The sequence below is a fragment of the Arachis ipaensis genome, chromosome B09 (genome assembly GCF_000816755.2).
Source record: "Arachis ipaensis cultivar K30076 chromosome B09, Araip1.1, whole genome shotgun sequence".
In the NCBI taxonomy this organism is placed as follows: Eukaryota; Viridiplantae; Streptophyta; class Magnoliopsida; order Fabales; family Fabaceae; genus Arachis; species Arachis ipaensis.
The window spans coordinates 110,726,533-110,736,513 of record NC_029793.2 but is presented as its reverse complement, the minus strand read 5'-3'; positions in this window follow the sequence as shown (position 1 = coordinate 110,736,513).

The window sequence follows — 9,981 nt, the reverse complement described above, 5'->3', positions numbered from 1 at the left end:
CAATGGCTATAAATACATTCACACATTTTCGTATGAGAATCTTATTCTCATAAGATATATATAACTAGCATTAATGCTATTGATTGGCACAGTTGACATGACGAAATTTTCTATATTGAAGAACCAACATTATGCAACGGCTAAGCAGGTTATAGAATTTCAAAGATTAAATACGTAACTGGTATCTGCTTCGTTCCTTCATGACATGGTGATGTTCATTATCTTGTTAGAGGTATTTTTGCTGCCTCTATTTTGCTTTAGGTCCTTCCTTCCTTAAACTTGTTCTACTCTTACTTTTACTCTGTTTTTATTCTATTTTCTGCTATAATTAGGTTGAGTATTGACGCTAGTGTATATATATATTACTTATTATTATTTATAAATATTTATCGTAATATTCATCACTTTTTTTTTTAAAAAATTTATAGTGAGTGTGCAATATATCTATATTAGTCTTGTGATATAATACATGTTATTCGGTTAAAAAACTCAAGAAAGGTAAATTGAGCTGTAAAAGCAATGTATTTTTACAATTATGGAGACACACCTCAATCTGGTTGTCTAAAATCAGTATTTTGGCCAAAGATATCGATGGATAAAATTCGTCACTAAAGTCTAAAAAGTGCAAAAATTAATGATGAATGAAAAATTTCGTCAAAAACTATTATCAACTCCACTTTGACCAGCGATAACATTTGTTGCTAATTCTGTCGCTAATATCAATATCCATATCTAATCCACATATAAATTTATCAAAAAGATTTGTCGTTAATACCAAAGATTCTTTTACACATACAAGTTTTTTTTACTTACAAGTCATATAAGTTGGGTCAAACCCAATAAAAAGGACGCTCACCCATATGAGCGTGTTAACATGCGCTACTCAACGGTTTTCATAGCACTCACTCACTATTATGAAAGACGTTTCTTCTTCTTCTTCGATCAAAACCACAACTGTTGTTTTTTCTCTGCATTCCTCCTCCTCCTCTTCCTCCTCCTCCTCCTCCTTCTCCTTCTTCTTTGCATTTCACTCCATTTTTCTTCGCGTGTTTCATCTTTATCGTCATTTTTTAATTATTGTTGTTATTGATATTTTTTTTCTCCTTCTCTTTCTATTGATTTTGCAATATTATGTATTTTTTTCTTCTTTATTTGTTTTTTCCTCCCAAGAAGAATTATTAGAATATAAAATAAGAAGATGATGAAGAAGAAGAAGCAACAGTAGAAGATGGGGAGGAGGAAGAGAAAGAGTTTCGAATTATGCAGAACTTATCAGCACACATATACCGAAAATTCTTAAATAATAGACCCAAATATATTCGCATTACACCCAAATATCTTCGTATTACACCCAAATTTGCTGCAAATACAAAAAATATTTCTTCTAATGTTGTATTTTTTTTCTTTTTTTTTCCTCTTATTTCTTTCTTTCTTTTAGTTGAACGAATGTAAGTTCATCATCTTCCAAGTAATTTTGTACCATTATGTATTTTTTCTTCTTCTTTGTTTGATTTTTTTTGTTTTTATTATTGTTAAAAGAGTAAAACAAGAAGAAACTTGAGAAGATAAAATAAAAAAAAAAAGAAGAAGATGATGATGATGATGATGATGATAAAAAAGAAGAAGAAGAAGCAGCAGAAAATGAGGAGGAGGGAGAAGAAGAGTTTTGAATTATGCAGAACTTATCAGCACATATACACCAAAAATTCTTAAACAATACGCTCAAATATCTTTGTGTTACATCCAAATATCTTCGTGTTACACCCAAATACAGAAAAATATTTCTTTTTAATACAGAACTTTTACATTACATTCAATTCAATTGATAATGTAAAGCTTGATTGAGCTTTGGGTGCTAAATATTTAGTGGTGGAGGCTTGAGTTTTGTGTCAATTTGAGGTGTCTTTGGGCTTAGAGAGAAATAGGCTAAGATATAGTTTTGGTTTTTCGTATGTAATATATAATGCTTTGTAAAAACTTAAGCAGGTTGGAATGCATGATTATGTTAAATGTTTAGTAGCCTTGATGATAAATGTTGAATTAGTTTGAGAATGTATTGGTGGTTGATGCTTATGGTTGATGGTTGATGAAATGATAATTTGAATGAGTAATGGTGATACAATAATTATTGAATATGATTTTGCATTGAATATGAACTTTCGGGGTTGAATTTGATGAGTTTGTGTATAATAATGGGCTATGAAAATAAATGAGAAGTAATTAGGTATGATTGGAATATGGTTTGGTTGGTTTTTCTAATGTTGTGAAACTTGGATTTTTGGAATTGAGTTAAGAAATTGTAAAAATGGATCGAGGTTTATGTTTTGAAATGAAAATTTGGTTTTTGGCCAAATTTTGACGAGTCATAACTTGGCTTCTAGACCTCCAATTTCTCTTAAACTTGTTTCATATGAAAATTAGAAAGTTTATGCCATCTGAATAACGGGCTAAAACCGATTTCTAATGAAAAAGTTATGCGCGTCGAAAGTTTGATGTGTAAAATGGATTCTACAGCACTTAACAATGTTTAACCATTCTGCAGAACTTGCGTACGCTGGCACACACGCGACGCAAGCATTATATTCTATTTTGATGTCCCGCGTACGTGGAAGGGTGCATGCATACGTAAGAGGTGCGTTTTACACGCTTGTGTACGCGACTGAGTGGCACACAACACGAGCAATCAATTCTGTCTAGGAGGCTCTAACGATCGTGATTTCTGAACCTCCCCACACTTAAACACTAGCATGTCCTCATGCTAAATCCAAGGTAAATAATTAAGGTTAAAGTGATGGAATATTATGAAATGCAACCTATGCTAAATGCATCTACCTAATGAGTCATGCAATTCTAATTCATCCACTCATATATAAAGCCTACATGTAGTCAAATTATTTCACATTCTCAAGGAGATATATATACATATATATCTAACCCTCAAATAATAAAGCACTTTTTTGCAAATAAGATGAGAGAAAAAAAAACTTGCAAGACAATCAGAAGAACCAAACTCAAAGCGAGAGGGGTGAGAGTTCATAGTAGCAAATAAAGATAAAAAGGAAAAACAAAAATAAATAAACAAGCAAAAGAAAAATATTTACAATAACCAATAATAAGGCACACGTTAGCAGTTCCCCGGCAACGGCGCCATTTTGATGATCGTGATTTCTGCCAGTAAAGAATGTCATAAAAAGAGTCGCGTTGTAGATATAGTCTCTAAACCGACAAAAATCCCTTTCGTACAAACGTTTTGGGTGTCACAAGTAACAAACCCCTTAAAAATTGTTAACCGAGTATTCAAACCTCGGGTCGTCTTCTCAAGGAACGACGTGGAAGTATGTTCCTATTATTGGTTATAAAGGTTGTAATCGGGGTTTAGAAGGTGAGAAGCAAGTAATTTAAATGACGAGTGAATTAAATGGCAATTAAAAATAAATAATAACTGTAAAGCAACTTTTGGCAAGATAAGGGAAATTAGAAGTCCAACTTAGTTATCCCTCTCAACAATAATGAAAGTTGTATCTTAATTCCACTTAGTTAACCTATGAAGCAAAGGTAAGTCAAGGGACTAATTAGTTTGACCTTTGAATCCTATTTATTTCCTAGGAAAAAGTTGGGATTATTGAAGTTCAGATCAATTAACAAGATAACGATTATCAATTATGCTGAGTTCGATAATGTTGAGTCACTGATTTCTTAACCAAGACCAAAAGGGGAAAAAGTAAATTGTAGCTAATAAGTGAATCCTTAATTAGACTAAGATCTCACCTAACATACATACTTAGTAAAACAATGCTTCTTTACCTATTCTCCTTATTTTCTCGCTTTTGATGTCACATGCTCATGCTTCAATTCTTGTTTTCATCCCATGTGCATTGCTTTTTATTTTGCATTGGGGAGTTCTTTTTGTATCCCCTTATTTACATGCTTGAAAACTAACTTTTTTTTTTGAATACACATGGTGATTTTAATTAATTTGAATTTTCATGAGCCTGCTTCCCAAAATTTTGAGTTGCTTTATTCTTTTTAATTTTTCTACCTTTTGTCTTTATCAACTATGTTCCCAATAAGTTTCCCACATTTTACTCTATTTATAATTTTCTATCTTAAGCTAACCAAGGATTCACTTGGGATTTTCTTTTGTTTTTCTGCTTAAGGCTAGTAATTTGGCTAAAATAGAATAAGGGGGGTTTTTAAAAAGCTCAAAGGGGGCTAACAAAGGCGATGTAAAAGGTAGGCTAATTTGGGGTAAGTGAGCTAAAATCAAATGATGGCCTCAATCATTATTTTGAGATGTACCTATATTCTATAATCGGACATATAGACTAAAACAAAGTAAAGAACACCAGAATAAGAAAGAAGGTTGGAACAGAATAAAAATTATGGTTTGAATGTAACCATACAGTTAAGCTCAAAACTCACAGGCTATGTGTTCTCTAGCTGAAAAATCATTTATCACTTATGTATGTCATGCAGGTTTAGTTAAAAATTTTCATTATTCTCTTAAAAAGTAATTTAGGGTAGCCTTTGAAGTTTTAATGTTTCTCCTTGATGAAATATTGTCAGTTTAACTACATCAGGTAATGCTATATATACAAGGTTTTATGGATCTAAATCTATTATGTTCAAGTTCCTAGCTTACTCTTTTTTTATATTTGTCAATTTAAACTAAGCTATAACTAAGCTATCTTATGTAAAAAGGGTAAACTATACTAATTGATCCACTAATAAGTTAGAATTGCAAACTAAACTAAATAACTAAAATGAACTAAATAACTAAAATATGAACAAAAAATGCAAAATGCAGAAAATAGAGTAAAATACACAAGTAGCAATGTATAAGTACTCAGAAAATAACAATAAAAGAAAAAGAGAAAAATACAGAAAAATATCCAAAATAAAAGAAAAAGTATGTAGTAGTTCACCAAAATAAACGCCAGAGATGGCGACCTCCCCACACTTAAAATAAAGCATCGTCCCCGATGCTCAATCAAGCCGGGTGTGAAGGAGTGTCATCACTGGTAGGGATGGTAGCTGGGGTCTCTGTGGCGGTGGTGGGATGAGAGTCTGGTTGCTGTAGAGGGGGGACTGACTGGAGCGGGATCTCCGGATCTGCAGCCTCAAGCTGATGTGGGGCCTCCTGCTGTGGTGTAGCGTGCTCTGTACCTGCCTGCTGATGAGTCTCCGCCTGGGAATGAGGCTCCTCCTCGTGCTCATCCTCCTCCTCCTCTGATGGCTCTGATGGTGTGTCGGGCTCGGAGGAGATGTCGGCGCCCTGTCGGATCATCAGCTTCAGATGGGAATAGCGTGGCCTGCTGCGGCGCTCCAATCTCTCATACCGGCGCCTGTTACGGCACTCCATCTGATCAAGCTGGCGGAATAGACGGTGCACGAGGCGATAAACCGGCTCAGAGGCGGGTGGAGGTGCAGTGGTGGCAGCAGGGGCAGCTGGGGCAGCTGTGGATGAAGAGGGTCCAGCAGACGGAGGGGCTGTCTCATCATTAGCAGTGACAGGTGGTGGTCTGTAGCCCAAAGCAAGGAAGTTCCTACTGTGAGGGATGATCTTCCTGCAGTCTGCTGCTGGTGGTCCCTCATCGGCATCCTCCCAAGGGACATCAGCCTGACGGCCTAGCCGTGTAACCAGATAAGGAAAGGGGAGGGTGCCTCGGACGTGGACCCTGGCCATATAATGCCGGATAAAACGAGGCAAGTACATGTCCTTACCCTCCTACACACACCAGAGGAGGGTGATCATGGCAGCCGGGATCTCAGTCTCATGAGTACTCGGCATTACATAGTTGCTCAAGATCTGATGCCATAGCCGAGCCTCATCATTCAAGTACATCTCTTGATCCCTGTAGGCATAGTGGTGTCCTGACCCATCTCCCAAGGAACAGCAGGGTCGAGAGCTATCCGTGCCTTCACAGCATCCCAATCAAACCGCATCTGGCCCATGTCCTCCTCAGCCTGTGCATAACCATCTGGCTGATCGGACTTGGCTGGGAGCTGGAGAATGGTCTCTATGGCCTCCTCAGTGACCAGAATTTGCTTTTCCCTCAGGTTCACTGCATCTAGGGTAGTAAGGTAGTAGTTGCAATAGAATTCCCGGACCCAAGATGCATTGACCTCTGTCAGTGGTCTCTCCAGAAAGAACCAGCCCCTTTGCTTGATTTGCTCAGTGGTGTATTACTGGAGGGCTTCTGGAATTTTCAAGGTACATTCCAGGTATAGATTTCTAGAGTTTGCAAAAGTCGGGTACTTCAGCTCACAGTACCGATTTGCAAATTTTATAGGATCAGTCGAAGGGAGCAGTTGGTCAGCTTTTTCCTGCTGTGTGAAGTTCTTCTCCCGCCATGAGGAATCGTGCATTAGAGCAATGATGGACTGGGAGGAATCTCATCTCTTGCGCTTGCCAGTAGCCTTGCCTTTGCCTTTCCTTTGTGAGGCAGACATCCTGAAAAATAGAAAACCAGGAAATGGATAAAATAGGAAAGCAAATAGGCAATTTAAACAAAGGAAACTCAAAACGGTAAGGGAGAAATAGAATAAGGAAAATGAGTAATTGAAATGTGATTGAATTAATATTAAATGGAAAGAAAAAAATTCAATGTGCCATAGTGAGAAAGTTAGAGGAAGTGAAAGTGATCAGAAAAGAGATAAAGAGGGTTAGTATGGTAAAAAGAAATTAGTAAATTAAAATTAGTGAGTTAGGAAAGTAAGTGGCATAGAAAAAATTTCATATAACAAGGATTCACAGGTAAGAATAGAAGTACTCATAATCGAATAAAGAAAACAGGGTGATGCTGATTCGAATAGAAATAAAGAAATCAGAAATTGGAATAAGTGAATCACAAATGTAGGTTATGAACCAGGAAATCAAAGAGGATAAGAAAGTGGCCCTAGCATTCATGAAATGGTTTAGGAGAAGCAGAGTAAAACAGAGTTGCCAAACCAAAACAAGAATGAAAACAATTTTCGGCGGCGTCGGGGTGGTGGCGTGGTGGCTGGCCGGCGGTGGCTGGGGGAAGAAGAACAGAGAAGGAGAAGAGGGTTGGGGGTGAAGGGGGGCTGCGCGACTGATAGGGTTCGCATGGCTGGGGGTTATATTTTCGAATCCACGCGGCCGCGTGGGGCACGCGGTCGCATGGTTGGGGTGAAAATGGGGGAGACACGACCGCGTGGGGCGCACGATCGCATGAGAGGGGGGGAAAGAGAGGTGACGCGATCGCGTGGGTCGCGCGATTGTGTCGCTGGAATTCGTGCTAAACGCACGACTCCAGCGCCGTTTCAGCGCAACTCTCTGTCTCCTTTTGGGGTGATATACAATCCATGCGACGCGATTGCGTCGCTCACGCGGTCGCGTGGGATTGGTATTGGGTAAGTGACGCGATCGCATGGGGAATGCGATCGCGTGGGCCAATTTGTGCGAAACGCACAAGAGCCGCACGATTCCAGCCCAACTTTCTGTTCGTTGGATCCTTACGCCGATATATATATCACGCGGCCGCGTGGGTCACGCGGTCGCATGGGTGGTGTTTTTCGCGATATGACGCGATCGCATGGGGCATGCGGTCGCGTCGTGCAACCCTTTTTTTTTTTAACTGAAAAATGCAGGATGCAATGATTAACATGAATGCTATGCATGATTCCAGGTTAATGTTAAAATAAAAAAAAAGGGTAAATTGAAAACAATAAACAAGAAATAGATTGAGAAAGAAGCGACCATACCATGGTGGGTTGTCTCCCACCTAGCACTTTTAGTTAAAGTCCTTAAGTTGGACATTGGGAGAGTATCCTGTTATGGTGGCTTATGTTTAAATTCGTCCAAAAATTTTCACCAGTGCTTGGAATGCCAATAGCCTCCGGGGTCCCAAACTAGGCATGTAAAGCTTCTGAGCAGCTTCAAACAAATATTCAGCCTCCCGGGATGACGAATGTCAGAATATAATCCATGATCCCAAGCTGTGTTTTTAGATCCGCCTCCGTTTTGATTTGTAAGTTTTCATTCCAGCGGGTNTACCTTAAATATCATTAATTCAAATAGAAATCTGTAACATGGAATAATTCATAATTTAAATTATAATAATCAATTCAAATATTGGAATCAAATAAATAAAAGTAAAATTAAAATAAAAGAACATTAAAACCTGGATCCAGAGTTACTCCCAAAACAAGAAGAAGTCCTAAATCCTAAGAGAGAGAGAGAATCTCTCTCTAAACTAAATCTAAATGATGAAAACTAGAAATTGGCGAGCTCTCTCTGAATGGATGCATTCCTCCACTTTATAACCTCTAATCTATGCTTTCTGTACTTGGATCTGGGCCAAAAAGGGCTTCAAAAATCGCTGGGGGCGTATTCTGTAAATTCTGATACGTGGCCTCTGTCACGCGTCCGCGTGGGTCACGCGGTCGCGTCATCTGGAACTTTTCCTTTCCACGCGGTCGCGTCAGTCACGCGTCCGCGTCGTGGGTGTTCTACTCAAGGCGCACGGTCGCGTCAGTCATGCGGCCGCGTTGCTGCTTCTTTGCTTCTGGCACGCGATCGCGTCGTCCATGCGATCGCGTGGATACCAGTTTCCTTAAAGCTCTGTTTTGCCTTCTCCTTCCATTTTTGTATATTTCCTTTTTCATCCTTTAAGTCATTCAGCCTTTAGGAAACTGAAGCTACTCAACACATTAATCACGGCATCGAATGGAAATAAAGGTAATTAAAATAATTAATTTTTTAAAGCTTAGGAAACATGTTTTTCACAATATGACATAATAAGGAAGGGAAAGTAAAACCATGCAATTAATGTGAATAAGTAGGTGAAGAGTTGAATAAAAATTAAGCACAAAAGAACTCATGAAATATGGGTTTATCAGGCTCACACACGCGGACATTAGCCGCATACGCGAGCAGAGAAAAATGCACCCTCGCATACGAAAGATCAGGCATGCGTACGCGGGATCTTGTTTTTCAGCAACTTGAGTTTCGTGATTTAAACATGATTTTAAACCTCTAAACCTCTATTTTTACTCTCCAAGATCCTAAAACTTAGTTGTAATGATAGTAAAGGGGGTTGAACTATGAAGGGGTGGCAACTTTGAAGTGAAGAAAGTTTGAGATATGATGAATTATGATTGTGAAGTGGTGAATTAATGAATTGTGATTGTGATGTGGTGAATTTGAGCTTGAGAAGTGCTTATACACTGAATATGTGATGATAAATGGCTATGATGATATTAAATGAATTGAATATGAATGATTAATTGAGTATGCACTTCTTATTATATGAGATACGAATTTTCCTGCGTAGATGCAGGGGCTTGCCACCACTTGCTCTAGGTTAAGACTCGATACTCTATTGACCATACGTCACAAGATGTGGCCGGGCACTTTAACTCCCAGAAAATTTTTCCAATGAGCTGAATTTGATAAATATGATTGAGAAAACTATGCGTAGACTCTTGGGAATGCACGCACGAGGGACTATCTAGAGTTAGTTACCAGACATGTCGAGCTGGTTTTATAACCGGCAGATGAGACTCATCAGCCATAGGATAGGTATACATCATATGCATATGTGTGTATTGTTTGATTGTGCATTAGTTGGGCTTGTCTATGTGATTATTATGCTTACCTGCTATATTTGCTACCCGCTGTATCTGTATCTTACTTGTACTTGCTTTAACTGTAATGGTTCTCTGTGCACTGGAATTTTGGGGGATAGAAGGAAGGTGGAAGTTAGGGTTTAGGTTAGAAATGAATTAGAAATAAGGACCTTAGATATCCTTCCCTATTTACAATTTTCAATTTATAAATTTATGATTTTATATCTGAGTGTTAGAGTTCTAAGATCACCTCTGCCTTTCTCGGGACCTTATGTATTATGTATACTGGCACCATTACCATGCTGAGAACCTCCAGTTCTCATTATCTACTAACTCATCAACATTTATCTTATTTAATACTAATGTATAACAAATAGTCTAAATATA